The 20,419-nt window shown below is 48.1% G+C and overlaps 1 protein-coding gene across 7 annotated transcripts in view; it reads left to right on the top strand.

Moving 5' to 3' along the window:
* The first annotated feature begins 4,114 nt into the window (after positions 1 to 4,114).
* Dtx2 (deltex E3 ubiquitin ligase 2) overlaps positions 4,115 to 20,419 on the top strand; it is a 41,626-nt gene continuing 25,321 nt past the window's right edge. For 4 of the 7 annotated variants that reach the window (XM_051161279.1, XM_051161277.1, XM_051161276.1 and 1 more), the window contains exons 1-2: positions 4,115 to 4,308; positions 5,855 to 6,020. The gene's annotated coding sequence lies outside the window, so the exon portion shown is untranslated. The remainder of the gene's footprint in view (positions 4,309 to 5,854; positions 6,021 to 20,419) is intronic. The other 3 variants (XM_051161273.1, XM_051161274.1, XM_051161275.1) reach the window with 3 other exon arrangements.

Raw genomic sequence — 20,419 nt, 5'->3', positions numbered from 1 at the left:
ATACGCAGGAAGCAGAGGCAGTTGAATCTCTGAGTTCTAGGTTAGCCTGGTCTACAGAGTGAGTTCTAGGGAAGCCAGAACTGCGCAGAGAAACTGTCTTGATAAAACAAAAGTAACCAACCAACCAAACAAACAAACAAAAAAACCCTGTATTTTTGGAGGCTGGTGAGATGGCTCAGTGGATAATGGCACTTGCTGTGAAGTACCCCTACATATGTGTCCCCCGTATAAAAATAGATTGAGTAACTAGCACTCGAGAGGCAGAGGCAGGTGGATCCCTGTGAGTTCGAGGCCAGCCTGGTCTACAAATCAAGTCTAGGACAGCCAGGACTACAAGAGAAACCCTGTCTCAAACAAACAAACAAACAAAAAATGGATTGAGTGGCCAGGCATGGTGGCCCATACCTTTAATCCTAGTACTCTGGAGGCAGAGGCAAGCAGATCTCTGAGTTTGAGGCTAGCTTGGTCTACAAAGAGTTCTAGGACAGCCAGTGCTACACAGAGAAACCCTGTCTTGAGAAACAAACAAAACAAAACAAAAAACCAAACCCAAACCAAACCAAAACAAAAGCAAAAAACCAAAACCAAAATAAAATTACAATTTTGTGTGTATGGAGATTTTGTCTGCCTTGTATGTTTGTGCCCTGTGTGTATGCCGTGCCAGAAGAGGGCATTGGATCACCTACGAGTAAAGTCCCAGATGGTCATGAGCCATCAAGTGGGTGTTAGAGAGCAAACTCAGGTCCTCTGCAAGAGCACCTGGCTGAGGCCTGAACTGGGCATTGCCTCTCCAGAAGCTGGAGTTGCCGATAGTTGTGAACCACCCCATGTGGGTTCTGGGAGCCAAACTTGGGTCCTCTGGAAGAGCAAACAGGATGTGCTCTTAACTGCTGAGCCCTCTCTTCAGCCCCCAATAGGCACTGTTCTGGGTGACTCCAAGGACATGCTGGGGACCATTTCTTTAATGAAACTCCATCTGTTCTTTGTCCTCAAGTTTCTGAGCGTTGTAGTAATCTTCCATTCAACTGTTCTTTCATTTCCTCACAACAAGGAGGAAGCAGCTGAGTCTAGGGTACAGAGGAAATGCAACTAAGATTTGACTTGCAGGCGGTGCCGTCTTACCTTCAACTGAAAGGCTCTCCTATCCCGGGGAGAAGCAGTCTCCACCAGGCAGAGGCAGGTGGATCGCTGTGAGTTTGAGGCCAGCCTTGTCTACAAAGTGAGTCCAGGACAGCCAAGGATACACAGAGAAAACCCTGTCTCGGAAAAAACAAAAGCCAAGAAAACAAAAGGAGCAATTATGGAGACATGGGAGAGGGTGGAGTGTTTGCTCCTGTAGCCTGATCTGCCTTAACTGATGAGAAAGGTAGAAATTATGCTCACTTAGGGCTGGGCGATGCTTTCCCAAGAGAGACATCAAAGATGTCAAGGTGGCGATTAGGCTGTGATTACTTAGAGATCGAATGATGTGTGACCCTGGGCTGGCATGGTGGCTCAGTGGGGAAAGGTGCTGGAGGACCAGAGGAATTTAAGTCAGAGTTATGCAAGTTGGTGCAGAACCACATAAGCCAGGCCTAGTGGTGCACGGCTATACATAACAGTAACACTCAAGAGGTACAGTCAGGAGGGCCAGGGGTTCAAGGCTACCCTCAGCCACACAGGAGTTTGAAGTGAGTCTGGGCTCTCCCTGACCCCCCAAAAAGGGCCAAGGAAGGGTATTTGTGGCAGCTGAAGGCTGTCTTCATATATGTTACCGGAACCTCCTTTTTCTCTAGTGTTTATGTCCGCTCCCTTCATTTGACCTTGTCCCAAAGGCCTCAAGCACATCCTGTAGAAATGTCAAGGATGCCTTGAAAACTTTGTCTTTGTGCTTCAAAAAGCAGCCAGAGGGAAAGGGGGAAGTTGCAGGAGAAAGAGAGTCATTAAAGAACTGAAAATTGGCCGGATGTGGTGGCGCACGCCTTTAATCTCAGCACTCGGGGGAGGTAGAGGCAGGTGGATCGCTGTGAGTTCCAGGCTAGCCTGGTCTACAAAGCAAGCCTAGGACAGCTAAGATAACACAGAGAAACCCTGTCATGAAAAACCAAAGGGGGAAAAAAAAAAAAAAGAACTGAAAATCGGCTGTCATCAGGGTGGCACACCCTTCAATCCCAGCACTTGTGGGAGGCAGAGCCAGGGGAATTTCTGAGTTCGAGGCCAGCCTGGTCTACAGAGCAAGTCTAAGACAGCCAAGACTACAAGAGAAACCCTGTCTCGAAAAACAAACAAACAAAAAACTTATGAATACATCAAAATGGCTCGATGAGCATGTAAAGATGCTTGTCACCAAGTCCCATGCCTTGAGTTTGATCCCAGGACTCACATGGTGGAAGGAGAGAGCTGAAGGACACATTCTCTGTCCTCTATATGCATGCTGTGGCACGATCCGTCCCTGCACAAAGAAATAAAAATTATAAAAAAATATGAGCCCTTGTCCGTTGCAAGGCAGAAATTAGCAGACAGGAGGAGTCCATTCAATGCTTGAAGGGCTGGGAATATGGCTGAGTTAGCAGAACACCCGCACAGCACGCTGGAAGCTCTGGTTTCCACCTGCAACACACCCCTCTCCGCAGTGCGCGCCCTCCCTTTCCCCAACTGCATAAAGCTGGGAACAGTGGAACACACCTGCAATTCCAGTGCTCAGAAGGTAGAGGCAGGAGGATTAGGCCATGTTTGAAGCCAGATTGGTTATATGACACCCTCTCTCAACAAAACAAAACAAAACAAAACAAAAACCCTCCATTAGAAGGGATTTCTATAGTGCTTTTGGGGACAGGCTTGTTTTCCTTGGGGCTGTGAAGTTATTAAGATCTTTCTGGCTTTGTAGGTTACTTGTGGGGCCTGGGTGGCTACCATTGCCACTAGGAGATGCCAGGTGCCATCCATTCATCAGAAATAATGAGCAAAGCAGCTGTGTCTTATCAGACTGTCCCTCTAGAGTGTCAGATGGAGACCAATTAGCAGAGGCAGGAAGCAACACAATTCTGCCTTTCCAAGCAAAACAGTAATCGCTCCAGGCCCTCAGCGAGGACAATGCTGAGGCCAGGCCTTCTCCATTTTCTGGCTGTGTTCATCTTTTCTTGCTTCTGGGTGAGTTGGGAGCTGGTTCTGGGACATGGAATAGGCTCTGTCATGATGAAGTGCAGTTTTAAGGATTTCTTTTGCAAACCTAGGGTCTCCTGCCTACCAGATAGTGCCCTACTACTGAGCCATGTCTCCCAAAGCCTAGGCTTAAACTTTTAAAAATAGATCATTTTCTCTTTCTTTCTTTTCTTTTCTTTTCTTTTTTTTCTTTCTATTTATTTATTTATTATTTTTTGATTTTCTTTTTGAGACAGGGTTTCTCTTGTGGTCCTGGCTGTTCTAGACTCATTTTGTAGACCTGGCTGGCCTCGAACTCACTGAGATCCGCCTGCCTCTGCCTCCCGGTGCTGGGATTAAAGTCAAGCACTTCCACCACCTCGCCCGGCTATTTTCTTATTTTTAAAATTAAGATTATGTTTCTTAAAACTCTGCTTGTAAGCTCTGCAATTAGGAAGCAGCGACAGGAAGTTCAGGAATTCAAAGCCAGCCTTGGCTATATAGCAAATTCAAAGCCTCTCTTGAGTTACATGAGATTGTCCCCCCTCCCAAGTGAATTTTACATCTGGGGATTCGTTAGTAGTAGAACACTTGCCTAATGTGTTTACATTGAATTTGATCCCTAGTACCCCCAAAATAAACATGGGGGCCAGGGGAGGGGGGAGCTGAGATAGATCAGAGGGTAAAAGCACTTGCTGTTAAGTCTGACAACTTAAATTCAATTCATAGAACCCATGTGAAGGTGAAAGGGGAGAACGGACTCCTAAAGTTGTCCTTTGACCTCTATAAGTAATACACACATAATAATAACACAAATGAATATAAAATTACTAAAAAAACAAATGCATCAGCAATTACTGAAGTGAGTAAGTAAGCAGAAGGCTGGGTACATGTACATTTGCTGGTGCGCTTTTGGTTCAGCCCACTCTGGCTTGCCAGAACTACATTTCCCAGAAGGCACCGCACGAGAAGGGCATGCGCAGCACGGCGCTGGGAGGCTGCGACGCCGAGTTTCACTCCGGCTGCCTCCCCCTCGGAGTCGGGGCTACAGACGAGGGTTCTCCTCAGGCCGAGCCGTAGCTGAACCCGGAGGTCGGCGGTCCTCTCAACCTGTTCCTTCTGCTTCCCTCAGACTCGGTGAGCGGGACGGGCGGGCCACCTGCTGGCGCCCAGGCTGGGGTCCCGAAGGTGGGTGTGTGGGTTGAGGAGAGGGGGGCTATTGAGGCAAGCTGGGACCGGAAGGGGGCGGTCGTGTGAGGGAGGGAGGGCCGTGCCGGCGGGATGGGTGAGTCCTGGGGGCGTTGGGAGCACCGGGCACTGGGGCACTGGGGTCCTGGAAGCGGGAAGTCGCAGTTGGGACGCTCTGAGCGTTAGAGACAGAGCTGGGTGTGGTGAGAGCCCTGTTTTTGCAGAGTCTGGGGTCGCATCTCTGGGAGTTTGAGTCCTATAAGACCTGTGAGACCAGTGAGGCTATTAGCCACCTTAGTTTCCTGAGGGGACAGTTTCAGTCTTGGGGTGGGGACGTCACATCCAAGAGATAGTGCTCCACCGCAGGCTGGGAGTTGGGCTTTGGAGGCGGTTGCCTTTCCTTTCTCGCTCTCTGTCAAAACTGGGTCCCTGAGGCACTTGGAGGAGTCTCTGTTTTGAAGCTCCGCTTTTCATCCTGTCCCTCAGACAGCTTCGGCGTGGCCCGTGTCAGCTTTGCCTCCACAGTGGCATAAATACAAACGTGTACAGAGGCAAGACCTTTAAGGAACTCTATTTCTACACGCCACCCCTAGCCCTTTTTAAGTTACGGAGAGCCCAGTGATGTGGTGTACGCCTGTAGTCCCCGCATTTAGGAGACTAACGGTAGCGGGTTCAAAGCTTGCTACATAGCCAGACTCTCTAGCTCTCTCTTCTTCTTCTTCTTCTTCTTCTTCTTCTTCTTCTTCTTCTTCTTCTTCTTCTTCTTCTTCTTCTTCTTCTTCTCCCTCTTCTTCTTCCTCTTCTTCTTTTTCTTCCTCTTCTTCTTCTTCTTCTTCTCTGTTTTGGTTTGTTTGTTTTTCTGAGACAGGGTCTCTCTGTGTTAGCCTTGGCTGTCTTGGACTTGCTTTGTAGACCAGGCTGGCCTCGAACTCGCAGAGATCCCTCTGCTTCTGCCTCCCAAGTGCTGAGACTAAAGGCGTGCGCCACCACGCCTGACCATAGTCAGACTATCTATTAACAACCCTCCTCCCATAAAAAAAGGTGTTAGCTAGGTGACTTACACCTGTAATCTCAGCACATGGGCGGCAGAAACATGAGAATTAGGAGTTCCAGGCCACCCCTAACCTATACTGTGGACCCTGCTCAAAACCAAAAAGTAAACGTTCTATAAAGTAGGCTTCCCAGTCGTCAAAAAATCAGGGAAGACTTCAGCTACTCAGGTATCTTAGTCTCTTTGTTTATTTACTGTGTGACCTTGACTAAATTTTTATCCTGTCTGGTGTGCCAATTCCTGCGTGTGGACTGCCCTGTGGACTGCTTTCTGAAGTCCTGATACAGGCTTTTCTGGGAAACGGTTTAGTTGAGTGGGCTGAGAAAGACTGTCATACCTTCTGCTCTCTGCCCAGGCTGTTGGAAAATAAGTCTGGTAATTTCCAGCCGCCAGTCACAGCACACGGGATCCAACATCTGTGCGCCCGTTTTTTTTTTTTTTTTTTTTCCCTCTCGACATTTCTTCATTGAAGACTTAATCATCTTTTTGGCAAAGGTACCACGGCATTGGTGTGGCTGAGTCAGCAAGCCCTCAGATTTGCCGGGTTCTTGTTGCTTGCTATTCATATCAAGATGGGAACTCAGACAAGTTATTGCTCCTGAGGATCCGGTGTACTCCATCAAGAAGGGACTGTTTGGGGCCAGCCCTTCAGTGAGAGGAGGTGAGAGCCACGGGGAAATTCACCTTGCTGCTTTTTGAAATCTCTGGTTTTCCAAAAGAGAAGGCTGGTGTGGGCACTGAAGGAAGATGGCTCAGTCCATTACAGTGCTTCTCTGGCAAGTGGGAGTATCTGGATTTGTTCTCCAAAGCCAATGTTTAAAAAAAAAAAAAAAAAAAAAGCCTGGCAGGGTGGTATGTACCTGTAATTCCAGTGCTGTGGAGGAGACAGGCAAGGCCCTGGGGTTTGCTAGTCAGCCAGTCAGCCAGCCTTGTCTGTTTGGTGAGTGAGCAAGGTCGATGGTGCCTAAGGAACTGCAATCCAGGCTGTCCTCTGTCCTCCAAGAGCGCACACATGCACATGTTTTTGCACATACACACATCTGGGAGGTGATTGCTGATTGCCAGCTGTTGCAAAGAAATTCAGCTGGCTCCTTGCCAACCCTGCTTCTGTCTAACTGGTCTTAGAGGCTGTGTCCCACCATAGGACATGCATTATGAGCTGGGCAGTGGCTTTGGTAAAGTGCCCAGCTAGCATACAAGACCTGGGTTTGATCCCCAGCACTTTAAAACAATTATTTTTTTCTTTATTATTATGTTTAAAACAAAACGAAACATTTATTTGTTGTGCGCGCGCCGTGATGCAGGTGTGGAAGTGAGAGGACACTTTGCAGAAGTCACTTCTGCCCACCATGTGAGTTTTGGAGATCTAAGTCAGGTGATGAGGATTGGCAGTCAGTGTCCTTACCTGCCGAGCCATCTAGCCACTCCCCCACCCCCCTTTTATTCTGTTAAGAAATAACACTTTACCCCTTGCGGCACCAACTAACTACTTGAGCCCTATGCCTGGATCCCGTGGTGGAAGGAGAGACTGGATCTCTGAACGCTGTTCTCTGACTTCTGCCCGTCTCCATTTCAGACACAAGGCCAGACTCACACAATAATAATAAATTAAAGGGAAAACATGTCTAGCAAGGTGATGCATGCCTGTCACTCCGCACTTGGGAGGCTTCACAGAACTGAAAGTTTGAGGTCAGCCTAAGCTATGTAGCCAGTTCATTCTGGCAAAGTGTTATAAGTTGTGATCCCAGTTTTTAGGAAACTGAGGCAAGAGAATCATGAGTTTGCAGCCATCCTGGGGTGTGTAGTGAATTCTAACCCAGCCTGAACTACATAGAGTGATATTATCTCAAAACTAAAAGAAGAAAAAAGAGCTGGGCGGCGCATGCCTTTAATCCCAGCACTCAGGAGGCAGAGGCAGGCAAATTGCTGTGAATTCGAGGCCAAACCTGGTTTACAAAGTGAGTCCAGGACAACCAAGACTACACAAAGAAACCCTGTCTTGAAAAAAACCAAAAAGAAAAAAGAAAAGCCCCCCCCCCAAAAAATACAACCAGCAAAACTCTGCTTTATAGGCTAGAGAAAGAAGCCACTATTACTGCATTTGAGCCAGAATTCATTTCTTTGTTTACACAAACCTCTGCTGGGTGCCAGACAAGATCTCTGTCTTCTGGCAACTTCTTGGGTGGAAAGACAGACACACCAGTTAGTGACAAGGTGTTGTGATGGGTGTAGAGAGAGCCAAGTCACAAGATGCCTCCCCTTCCTCCAGGAGGAGGTGGGCGAACAGGATCAGGAAGGCTTCTGGAAGTGGTGGCCAAGGTGAGCCTTAGTAAAATAAGACTAAGGAGAAAGTGGAGCGGGGAGGGGTGTCAGCATTTGCATAGTCATGAGGCAGCTAGGGCAGGGCAGGGCCAGGCTGCTGTAAATGTAGTTGTGGAGTGGAGAGGCTGGGAGTGTGGGCAGAAGGCAGAGTATATGTATAGTGAGTTTTGAGGGCCTTGCTGACTGCTAATGGGTTGGCACCCAAAGATGTGCACACACCAGAAGCCTGGTCTCCAGTGTAGAGATGCACCCTTTAAAGGGCGCACTCTAGGGGCCCAGAGATGGTTCAGCAGTTAAGAGCACTTCCTGGGGCTGGAGAGATGGCTTAGAGGTTAAGAGCACTGACTGCTCTTCCAGAGGACTTGAGTTCAATTCCCAACAACCACGTGGTGGCTCACAACCATCTATAATTTGATCTAATGCTCTCTTCTGATGTGTAGATATACATGTAGGCAGAACACTGTATAGCTAATAAATAAATAAATCTTAAAAAGAAAAAAAGAGCACTTCCTGGTCTTGTAGATGACCCTAATTCAGTTGCTAGCACCCATGTCAGGTAGTGCACAACCATCTGTAACTCCAGCTCCAGGGGATCCAGTGCCCTCTCTGGCTTCTGTTGTCATTCTTCGTATATGGCATAAACATACGGCACACATGCCATAGATTTCCTATCTATCTATCAGTTTTTTATTTGTTATTTTTGGAGACAGGGTTTTTCTGTATAACCTTGGTGGTCCCGGACTCCCAAGTGCTGGGATCAAAGATGTGCTCTACCATGCCTGGGCTATCTATATTTGAAAAAGCTAGTTGGCTTCAGGGTCTTTACTTATGAGCAGATGAATGCTGATCTTGAGCAGTGGGTCGTGTTTCCCAGAAGTGAATTAGTTCTTCAGATGCTGGGTTAAGAGAAGGCAAAGTCGCCCCCATATGCTTGGCCACTTCTGTGCCTCTGTTTCTCTTTCTGCTTCCCTACTCAATAGGGCTGGTGCTATGTTTGAATGGCCCCTCCAGCCATTACAGGGATGAGCCAAATACATTGCTTTAGGGGCTGGGAATGTGGCTTAGTTGGTAGAGTGTTTGCCTGCCTCGCTCAAAGCCCTAGGTTCCATCCCCAGCGTTGCATAGGCATGGTGGTGCCACAGGCTTGTCGTCCTAGCACGGAGGAGGCAGAAGCTGGAGGAGTAGAAAGTTCAAAATCATCGTCAGGTACCTGATGGGTTCATGGTACAGGAGACTTTGTCTGGAAAAAAAAAAAAAAAAAAAAAAAAAAAAAAAAAAAAAAAATATATATATATATATATATATATATATATATATATATATATATATATCTTATAAGTTAACATCACAAATGGGCACTAAGGCTCTGGGGATTAGAAGGATTTTAGCAGAATTCCATGAAGGATAGATAGAATTAAGAACGTGTTTTCTCTCTGTTAGGCACATCAAAGCATGGTGCTTAAATTGAGCCTTGGTTCTCGGATGTAACTGAGTGGTAGAGCAGTTGGCCTGCAGTCTGCCAGTGAGGGGCTAGGGTGTGGCTCAGTCACAGAGCCTTGCCTAGCATGCTCAAGGCTCTGGGTTCCATCCCCAGCACCAAATAAATAAAATCATAACTGGAAATACAGGGGAAGGTCGAGGAGTGAACTTGAGAATGTGAGCTTAGGTCTCCAGAACCCACGTAAAAAAGTGGGTGGACTGGCCGGGCACTTGGGAGGCAGAGGCAGGCGGACTGCTGTGAGTTCAAGGCCAGCCTGGTCTACAAAACAAGTCTAGGACAGCCAAGGCTACACAGTGAAACCCTGTCTTGAAAAACAAAAACAAAACAAAACAAAACAAAAAAATGGGTGGGCTAGTCTGTGCTTGTAATCCCAGGGCTGGGAAGGTGGGGACAGGTCAGTCCCAGGGGCTTGCCAGGCAGCTTTTCCTGCTGAATGGATGAGCTCCACTGTCAGTGAGAGATCGGTCTCAAGCAATAAGGAGGTCCGGGCTGGAGAGATGGTTCTGCAGTGAAGAAAAAGCACTTGCTGGTCTCTCAGGACTGGCGTTGAGTTCCCAGCACCCCATCAGGCCATCAAAATCCTTTAACTCTGCCTCCTGGGGACCATTTTGTGGCCTTCATGGGTACTCACGCACAGACATGAAATCAGTCTTTAACGAGATAGCGAGGAGGTGGACAGTGTTTTCAGAAGATACCCAGTATGAACCCCTGGTTTCCACATACATGGTCACACACCCCTACATCCACACCCATGCACAGAGAAAGTACAGGTCTGGTGCCGATAGTCTTTGGGGTGGAGCAGAGCATGGAGGTCTTCAATCAGATTGTTTTTTGGTTGTTTATGGCAGAGTCCGGCCCAGAATGGCCTGTAGGTAAGGCTACCTAGCATATCAGACTTTGATTGACACTCCTGCTCTGCCTCCAGAGTGCTGGAATTACACTTGTGTGCCCCCATATTATGACGGCCGTGAGTGTTGCCCAGTAGAAGGCAAACTCCATTCTGCAGATTCTGGGGATGGGAGCAGGGACAAGATCAGAGCAGACACTTGAAGGGGCTAATGTTGCACCTGTGTTTGTGGTAAGACTAGGCAAGATGATTTGGTGAGTCTGCTGGGAGCACGTGCTAATGAACACGGGAGGCAGAAGGGCCGCAACAGGTGCTGGCAGCAGGAGCTGATGGTTGTGTAGGGTCGAGGCAGTGTGGGGCTTAGGGTGGGGCAGAGGTTGAGAGGAAGCAAGAATCTCTAGTTTTTCTCATGGCCTGAAGCAGAGTAGAACCTGGCAAAGGAGCATTGGAAGGAAAGGTGGAGTGCTTTCAGACTGTGTGTCTGTGTCTGTGCACTGCATGTTTGTGCATGCCCACATGCATGTATGTACGTGTTTACATGACTATGCATTCACATGTGTGTAGAGGTTGGAGGTTGATAATGACTGTCTTCGTTTTTTTTTTTTTTTTTTTGGTTTTTCAAGACAGGGTTTCTTTGTATAGCCTTGGCTAACCTGGACTCCCTGTGTAGACCAGGCTGGCCTTGAACTCACAGCAATCGACCTGCCTCTGCCTCCCAAGTGCTGGGATTAAAGGCATGTGCCACTATGCCTGGCTGTTTTTATTTGTTTATCTTTTTAAAAAAATATTTGTTTATGTATATAAGTGCTCTATCTGCATGTACAGCTGCAGGCCAGAAGAGGGCTTCAGATCTCATTATAGATGGTTGTCAGCCACCACGTGGTTGCAGGGGATTGAACTCAGGACCTCTGGAAGAGCAGCCAGTGCTCTTAACCTCTGAGCTATCTCTAGCCCCATGACTTTCTTCCCTAACCATTCTCATTTTTTTCAGATGAGGTCTCTCCTTTGGAGCTCCCTGATCCTGGCCAGGGAGCTCCAGGGGTTCTCCTGTCTTTGCCTTTCCAGTGCTGGGATTATGGTCCACTGTGCTTGACTTTTTTTTTTTTTTAAATAACATGAACTTAGGGCCTTGAACTCAGGTCCTAATGCTTATACAGCAAGCACTTACCAGCTGAGCTTCAGACATTTTGAGGAGAATTAAGAGGCCAGCAAGGAATGAGGCCTTGGGCTACAGAGAAAAGTCCCTCAGCCCACAGATATTGGGCTTGCACTGTACTTGCAGTTCTAAGATGGTTGAGCATTCTCTTAGGTAATTGTTTATCAGGTGAAAACTGGCACTCAATTAAAGCACACACATTGCTCTTCTTGTATGGTCTGCTTGTCAAATTAAAAAAAATTTTTCTTGAGATGCGTTCTCATTGTTGATTTTTAGCCTTTCTTCAAGTTTGTAGTTTATACTTCTACTTTTATGACGGGGAGCTGGAGACAGCCTTTCTCTGTAGCCCATGCTAGCCTTTAACTTGCAGTACTTCTCCTACCTCAGCCTTCCAGGTGCTGGGATAACTTATAGCCGTGCACCACCAACGTCTAGCTCTGCACCTGTTTGTTCATAGACAGCTTGTTGTAGGTATTGGGGATTGAACCCAGTACCTTGTGCATGCTGGGCAGGTCCTCTACCACTGTGTCCAGCCCACAGCCCCTCGCCTGAGGATTCCAAGCGGTCATTCTACCACATCCCTAGACCTTCACTGGGGGATTGTAAGTATGTGCTCTACTACCTGATCCAAACCCCCAGTTCTCACTGGGGAGTCTAGGCCAGCACAGTACTATTGGGTCATGTCTCCAACCTCTGATTGGATGAGTCTAGGTAAATGCTCTACCACTGAGCCACACCCCAGCCCCTCACTGGGGGATTCTAGGCAGGTGCTCTACCACTGAGCCACACCCCAGCCCCTCACTGGGGGATTCTAGGCAGGTGCTCTACCACTGAGCCACACCCCAGCCCCCTCACTGGAGGATTCTAGGCAGGTGCTCTCCCACTGAGCCACACCCCAGCCCCTCACTGGGGGATTCTAGGCAGGGGCTCTACCACTGAGCCACACCCCAGCCCCTCACTGGAGGATTCTAGGCAGGAGCTCTACCACTGAGCCACACCCCAGCCCCTCACTGGGGGATTCTAGGCAGGGGCTCTACCACTGAGCTACTTCTGCTGTTCTATGGTTTGACTGGAATGTAGTCACTCCTGTTAGTTTACATATTGTTTTTGCCTCATGGCAGCAGATTTGTAACTGGAACAGACTGAAATATTTGCTTTTGGTATTGGCAGGAGGTTTGCTATTTCTCCTTATTCTGGGCAGTTGTGGGAGCCATGGTACCTTAGGGCACCTCCAGGGCCTCACACATGTCAGGCTGGCCTCTAACTCACACAAACATCCTGCTTTCTTAGTTGGGGCCCATGTGATTTTAAGCAGCTCACTGCTGTTTCTTTCTTTTCTTCCTTTTTGTTTTTTCTTTGCTTTGCTCTCTTTTGTTCTGTGCTAATTATAGAACCCAGGGCCCTGTGTATGGTAGGCAAATGCTCTACCACTAAGGTAAGCTCTCAACTCTTGAGCACACCTGTCATTCCAGTCCCTGGGGGCGGAAGCAGGAAGATTAGGGCTTCAAAGTCATCCCCTGCTTCATAGTAAGTTGTACATGGGTCAGGTCAAGGGGCCTGACCCCGGCCACTCAAAACAGTAAAACAGAAGGAAGATTGCGTGTCTGCAGTTCCAGGGCTTGTAATCCCTGGGTGGTAGCTGAGGGGTTAGTTTTTCTAGGAGTTCAGGGATGGGGTGTGTGTGTTGAGAGGGAGTTGCTCTGATGAGTTGGCCGGTCAGCCCCCTTCCCACCCCTCCCATCCCCCACCTCCTGCTAATGAAACCCCACTGGGGTAGGAACAGCTGTGCACAGTAATGCTTTTGAACAACAGAGGGTGGCACTGGCTTGGTTTGGTGGTGAGTTTGACCTTTTAAATGTGTTTGACATTTTAGGTAAGTGTTCTGTCACTGAGCTGTACCTCTAGCAGGGTTTGGCATATTAAAGAGGTTTTAAAAAAAAAATCTTTTTTTTTTTTTTCCTTTTTTGTTTTATCTTGTTTTTTCTTTTCAAAACTGGGTTTCTTGTGTTAGCACTGACTGCTCTGGAACTCACTATATAGACCAGGTTGGCCTCAGCCTTATAGATCTGCGTGCCTCTGCCTCCTGAGTGCTAGGATTAAAGGCATGCGCCGCCGCCACCACCACCACTGCCTGGCTAAATTTTTTTAAAATCAGAGGCAGGCAGATCTCAGTGAGTTTGAGGCCAGCCTGGTCTACAAAGAGAGTTCCAGAACTGCCAGAGCTATTACACAGAGAAACCCTATCTTAAACAAAACAAAACAAAACAAAAACCCCAAAATAATAGTAGTAAAAATTTTCCCCTTAAAATCTGTGTGTGTTGCGTTGCATGTTTGTGACTGTGTGTTCATGAGGAGGCTAGAATAGGACTTCATCTGCCTTCCTCTGTTGCTCTGTATCTTATTTATTGCTTTGAGGCAGGGTCATTGACTGAACTGGGAGCTTGTGTCTTCAGCTAGGCTGGTCAGCTGGCTGGCTCCCAGGACCTCTCCATACCCTGTGTCTGCTACCCCCAGTGCTAGGGTTACTGACAGCTATGCATGGTTTATTTTATATGAGTGCTAGGGATTCAAATTCAGGTCCTCAGGGTGGCAGAGCAAAGGTCTCACCCAGCTAGCCATTTCTTCAGCCTCAGATTACTTATTCTTATTTTATATATATTTATATTGCTTTTGTTGTTGTTGTTTTTCGAGACAGGGTCTCTCTGTATTAACCTTGGCTGTCCTGGACTTGCTTTGTATAGGCCAGGCTGGCCTCGAACTCACAGTGATTCACCTGCCTCTGCCTCCTGTGTGCTGGGATTAAAGGTATGCGCCACCACGCCTGACCCTATATTTCATATTTATAAATAATTTTACTTTTACTTTATGGTCATTGGTGTTCTGCCCACATTCATGTCTATGTGAAGGTGTTGGATCTGTGGGAACTAGAGCTACAGACAGTTGTGGGCTTCCATGTAGGCGCTGAGATTGAACCCAGGTCCCCTGGAAGAGCAGACAGTGCTCTTAGACACTGAGCCACCTCTCTAGCTCCTTGTATTTATTTTGTTTTATTTAGAGACAGGGTTTCTCTGTAGCCTGGCTGTCCTGAACTCACTTTGTAGACCAGGTTGGCCTCGAACTTACAATGATCCACCTGCCTCTGCCTCCCTAGTGCTGGGATTAAAGGCGTGTGCCACCATGCCTGGTTATATTTATTTTAAGGGAAGAAACTAATACTTTCCTACTTTAGAAAAAGTGAAAAATTAGGAGCTGAGGATAAGTGTGGTTCACTGGCAGTTAGCATGCTTAGCATCTGAGTGTCTGGGTTCTGTCCTCAGCACCAATTTAAAACAATTATTCAGTGTATGGGTGTTTGCTTGCATGTATGTGTTATACTATGTTCATGCCAAGTGCCCATGGAAGCCAGAGAAGGACATTGGATCCCCTGGACCTGGAGTTACAGATGGTTGTGAGTGGCCATGTGTGTGCTGAGAATTAAACCTAGGTCCTCTTAAGAGAGTAGCCAGTAGTCTGAACGTCTGTCCAGCCCCCTCAGCACCAAATTTTAATTTTGTGGTTTCATTGTATGGTCTGGTGCTAGGGTTGAAAACCAGGGCCGTGTGCATGCAAGGCAGTGCCGTGCTACTATAATTTCATAGCCCTTACTTAAAAAGCTGTTCCGTTCTTTTTTGGGGAGGGGGGTTCAAGAAAGAGTTTCTCTGTGTAACAGCCCTGGCTGTCCTGGACTCTCTTTGTAGACCAGGCTGGCCTTGAACTCAGAGATCCACCTGCCTCTGCCTGCTGTTCGATTCTTTTGTTGCTGTTGTTTTGTTTTTTTGAGACAGGGTTTCTCTGTGTAGCCTTGGCTGTCCTGGACTCTCTTTGTAGACCAGGCTGGCCTTGAATTCACAGCGATCCGCCTGCCTCTGCCTTGCTGTTCCATTCTTTTTTGTTGTGTGTGTACTATCTATGTGCTCATGGTGTGGAGTACACAGATGTGGAAGTCAGAGGACAACATGCAGGAACCTATTCTTTTTTTCTATTATGTGTTCCCAGGAATCAAAATCAGGTCATCTTGACCTCCCCCCCCCCCACTTTAAATCAGATTTTATAATAAAGCATTTCTTATATTTGTACTTGGGATCTGACTTTCCCTGGTCTTTGGAGAGGCTTTCCCAACCTTGGAGAAGTGTCTGTGGGTCTCTGACTGCTTACAGATACGTTAACTTTTTGTGGGATCTCAGACCCATGTGTTTTGGAAAGCACCTGAATTTAGAGAGACAGCTTAGAAAATGGTTTGAAGAGTCAAGTGGGTAGGGCTGGCTGCATGTGGTAGCCCAGGCCTATAATCCCAGCTCTTGGGAGGCTGAAACAGGAGGGTTTGCTGGAGGTCCAGGCCAGCTTGGACTAAAGAGGGAGGCTTTGAGCCAGCTGTGGTAGCACATGCCTTTAATCCCAGCACTTGGGAGGCAGAGGCAGGCGGATTGCTGTGAGTTTGAGGCCAGCCGGGTCTACAAGGCAAGTCTAGGACAGCTAAGGCTACACAGTGAAACCCTGTCTCGAAAAACAAAAAACAAAACAAAACAAAAAACAAAAGAAAGAAAGAAAGAGGGAAGGAGGGAGGCTCTGTCTTAAAAAGTAAGTGGCTAGAGAGGTGGCTCAGTTGTTAAGAGTGCCTGCTGCTTTTCCAGAGTATCTGGTTCCTAGCCCAGGCCACAGCTGCCTGTAATTCCAGCTCCAGGGGCATCTGAAGCTTCTGCAGGTACCTGGATTCACCAAGGTACACAATTAAAAACATAAACAATAAAAAAATTTAAAAGAACCGGACATAGTGGCTCATGCCTGTAACAGCGTCACTTGGAGGCGGAAGCAAGAGAATTGCCTGGACTTCAAGGTCAATTTGTGCTCTGGAGCCAGACCTTGTCTCAAAGAAACCCCATCATTAGAGCTGGTGGTATATAGTTCAATGGCAGCCTTGGGTGCCACCCCCAGTATTAAAAGACCTCATATTGTGGGGTGTTTATATTGCCTCCAGACTGTGGCTTTTTCCCACAGCCAATTAGTGTAATTTCCATAATTAAGAATACCCTAAATAGCCCCACCATTAGGGGCTGAAACAAATTAGGTTTTTGAAGCACAGCTTGCTGCCGGCTGGGGCTGTGGTAGAGAATGGGTGCATTGACACAGGGCTGCAATGTGCATGATTGCAGGGTTGCAGTGCAAGCCAGTGGGCATGTCTAGGGACCAACCTGAAGAGCCCAGGCCCCTGGAGTAGGTGGGTCTCTCCCTATTTTTTTATTAAATCTATACATCCACACATGTGTGTGTCTGTCTGTCTGTTTCACTATTTGTGGGTGGAGGCCAGAGGACAACTTGCAGGAGTCAGTTCTCGTCTGTCTTGTGGATCCTGGGGATCGAACTCAGGCAGCCAGGCCTAGTGGCAGGTATCTAACTATTCAGCCATCTCACTAACCCTGCCTCCCTCAGTTGTCCTGGGATTTTAGATCCTCTGTGTTGAGGGACATTTGAAGTTCTGTAGCCTCATATTGGAGTCGGTAACATCTGTCCCCTCCAGGTGTCTGAGGATGTGCTGGCTGGCCTCCTGGGATGATTGTGGCCTCTGTGCTAAAGGGGACTGGAGGGTAGCACCATCTCCCCTGTGATGATGTGGGCCGGAGGGCTCAGGAGAAGATTCAGTGAGTCTGGGAAGATGTACATGTTCTTACTGAGGCACCAGTGGAACCAGTGGCTGATGGCTGGGAAAGGCTTGGAATGTTCTGGAACTTGTAGGAGTCAGCTACGGCTGGCCATGAGGTACCAAAGATGGGGAGACTGTTATGAAGGGCCCCTGGCCAACCCTGGAGGTAGTGGTGGACCCAGGATCTGCCATGGTCTTCATGGAAAGCTGGAGCAGCATTCCTGATTGTGGCCCTGGCTGTCGTGCAGGGCTCTGGGAGCTGGTTTATCTGAGGATGGACAGACATGTTAGAACATGCCTGTATGCTGCAGGCTCTGGCTGCTTGAGCTGTGAGTGGCATCTCAGGAGCCACGGACTCTGAAACAACCCTCTGGTTTATGCCTAGAATAGGTTATATAGGCACTTTCCATTGTAGATTCTGAGCTGAGCCAGCCTTGCCCAGGACACCCAGGTCTCGTCCTCAGTCTGGGCCTTTGTGGGAGGCCTGGAGGCCTTGGTGGCAGGCCTGGCACCAGAGTTACACTCCTCACAGGCCTGATTCACTACTGTGTTTGCATACTGTGGCCTCTCTTCCCTTTGCTACCTGAAGGGTGTGCCCATGAGTAAACAGCAGAAAGGCAAAAGCCTGTGGCTGCCAATCTGCCTTAGGCCTGGCAGGGTGGAGGATACTTTAAGTTAACTTTTCGTTTTTGTTTTTGTTTGTTTGTCTCTTGGAGGCATCCTCTCATGTAACTCAGGCTGGCTTTGAACTTCTGATCCTCTGTCTCTACCCTTCAGGTCCTGGAATTATAGGTGTGTTCCACTACACCTAGCTTTAAATTGTGTGTGTGTGTTTGTGTGTGTGTGTTTGTGTGTGTGTGTGTATCTGTCTGTCTCCAGTGAGGGTGCATGTGTGCATGTGTTATGTGTCAGGTACTCTTTCCTGTGAGGGTGCATATGGAGACCAGAAACTGATGTCAAGATGTCTTTGCCCCACCGTATTGTCTGTCACTGGCCCTGTTTCATTTCAGCTACGCTGGCTGGTGATCAAAGCTGAACCTGCCTGTTTGCACCCCTCCAGGTCTGGGGTTATAGACACAGTACATGGGTTCTGGGGTTCTAAACTCAGATCCTCCCCACTTCACCCACTGAGCCTCTCAACAGCCCTTAACTTACTTACTTACTTACTTACTTACTTACTTACTTTATTTATTTATTTGAGATAGTGCTATATAGTCTGGGCCAGCCTCAAACTCTAAATGTGAGAATGAAACTTGCAGTCTCCAGCTTCAGCCTCTGCCGTGCTGGGTTTTACAGGAATGTGACACCACCCAGCTGGGTGGGTGCTCCATACTGTCTGGCTGAGTTCCCATGAAAGTAACTTAACATATATGTCAACATCTCCATTTTCTAAGTGAAAGCAAGCAAACCGGGAGAGCAAGGGCTTCTAGAGACACCGGAGCTTGTGCCTCTTTGTCTTGTCCTCTCTAGTACCATGGCCTTGGCCCTCTTATTGTATCAGCTTTGAAGGGTGGTAGCGTCTAGGAAGCTCCAGTGTCCATAGCCGGTTAACCAAGCTAGTCTCAGTTCCCCATCCGGGAAACGGAAGGAATTTGATATGCACTTAGGTAGCTGGTTGTAGAAATCAGGAGAGTGGAGGGGACACTGTCTGTTCAGGGTCCAAGAGCTGGTGCAGGACTGTGCCCTGGCAGGTCTTTCATGGGACAGCTGTGGGCACGGAGTGGTGTCACTGTCTCTGGCTGTGTTCTAGGGCTAGTGTGTGGCCTGCCTCCTGGGAGCTGACCCTACAGCTGTGACTAGGTTATTGGGATGTTGTCATGTGGTGGGTTAGGGCGGCTCGAGCAGAATTGTGCCTGTATGTTCTCCTGTTGGGTGGGAGGGTGCCCATGGTCATGAGCTCATGTGACACTGGGGGATTCTAGGTAGGCGGTGTACCAGTGAGCCATGCTTCCTGAATCACACAAGTTGAGCATGTTCACGGAGGAAAGAGGAGCAGAGTGTCCCTGGGGTAAACAGACGTTAGATAGCTGCTGAGCAAGACCCAGGTGCAGGGAGAGGCTGTGGAGACAGCCAAGGGACACTTTAGGTGCCCCCTCCATCCCTCGACAAAGACAGAGTTTCTCTGTGTGGCACTGGCTGTACTGGAACTTGGTCTGAAGACCAGGCTGGCCTAGAACTCACGGATATCTGTCTGCCTCCGCCTCCTGAGTGCTGGGATCAAAAGCACAAAAGCAGCACTTTAGTTTTTTATCTAGGGTTTCCTGTGGTCAGTGATACTCCCTTAGCTGTTTTGTTTTTGTGGGTCTAAACTTGTGTCCTTAGGCTGTATAGCACACCGTTCATCTCCCCAGCCTAGGAGCGTGTGTAAGTCCCACCTAAGCTACTGCCCAAGAGTGTCCTGGAATACCCTTGAGGATAATGGAAGGTGTTACTCTGATAAATAGGGCCCAAATATTACACAAGTGCAGGGTCATCATGGCCTTTTCCACAAAGATTTGGGCTGACTCACAAATACACTGAGTGCTGGGGGCATGGCTCATCGGTAGAGCATCTGCTGAGAATTTCCCATTAATGGCCGGGGATGTGGTGCACCTGTAGAGCAGAGAGGAGCTGTGATGTGTGTGTGTGGCATGTACATGGTCTTAGGTGCATGTATTTCCAAATGCAAAGAAAGGAAGGAAGGAAAAAATGGAGCAGAAAGTAGTAGAACCAGAAGGAAGTGACTGGGTAGTGATCAGCACCCCACTTTCACTGTGCTCCTTATTCTAGAATGTGTGCTGAAGTAGGGGTAACAACAGGAATGACTATTAACAAATTTTTTTATTGTTTGTGAATTTCACATCATGTACCCCAATCCTACTCATCTCTTCACCCTTTTGTATCTGCCCTTTGCCCTCCCAAAAGAAAATTAAAACAAACAAACAAACAAAATCCAAAACAAAGAATTATCTCTCTGTGAAAGCTGTAGTGTATTACAGTGTGTCCACGGCATACCATTTTGTCCACACATCTTTACTTGCAAATGTTTATTGCTGTGAGTCATTGGTCTGGTTTGAGGCCTCTGGCTTCGGCTACATTGTCAAATTGGATCCTCACTAGGACTCCTTTCAGGTACCCCGTTGTTGCCCTGTGTCATGGATATCCTGTAGCTTTGGATCTACAGGACCAGCCCCTTCACACAGTCCAGCAGTTCACAGATGAAGTAGATAGATGTTGGGGTGGGCCAACTCAAAGCCCTGGATCTGGGCCTGGGTGGTGGCTGAGCTGGTCAGCCCGCCAGCTCTCCTGCACCCACACCACCAGGGCGAACTCTCCAGCAGTGCCCTGGCTAGCTCACTTAGTGTTGCAGCTGACAAGCGGCAGGGCCTGCTCTCCTGCTCTCATGCCCTTGGGACCAGCTCTACAGTACTGCCCAGGTGAAGAGTGGGGCCTGCTCTCCCTTGGGGCTGGCTCACCCTTCCCAAGAATGACTTTTTTTTTGTTTTCAAGACAAGGTTTCTCTATGATAGCCTTGGCTATCCTGGACTCCCTTTATAGACTAGGCTGACCTCGAACTT

The sequence above is a fragment of the Acomys russatus genome, chromosome 19, assembly GCF_903995435.1.
Source record: "Acomys russatus chromosome 19, mAcoRus1.1, whole genome shotgun sequence".
Classification (NCBI taxonomy): Eukaryota; Metazoa; Chordata; class Mammalia; order Rodentia; family Muridae; genus Acomys; species Acomys russatus.
The sequence above is the reverse complement of the archived record's forward strand: the minus strand, read 5'-3'. Positions and strand labels throughout refer to the sequence as shown.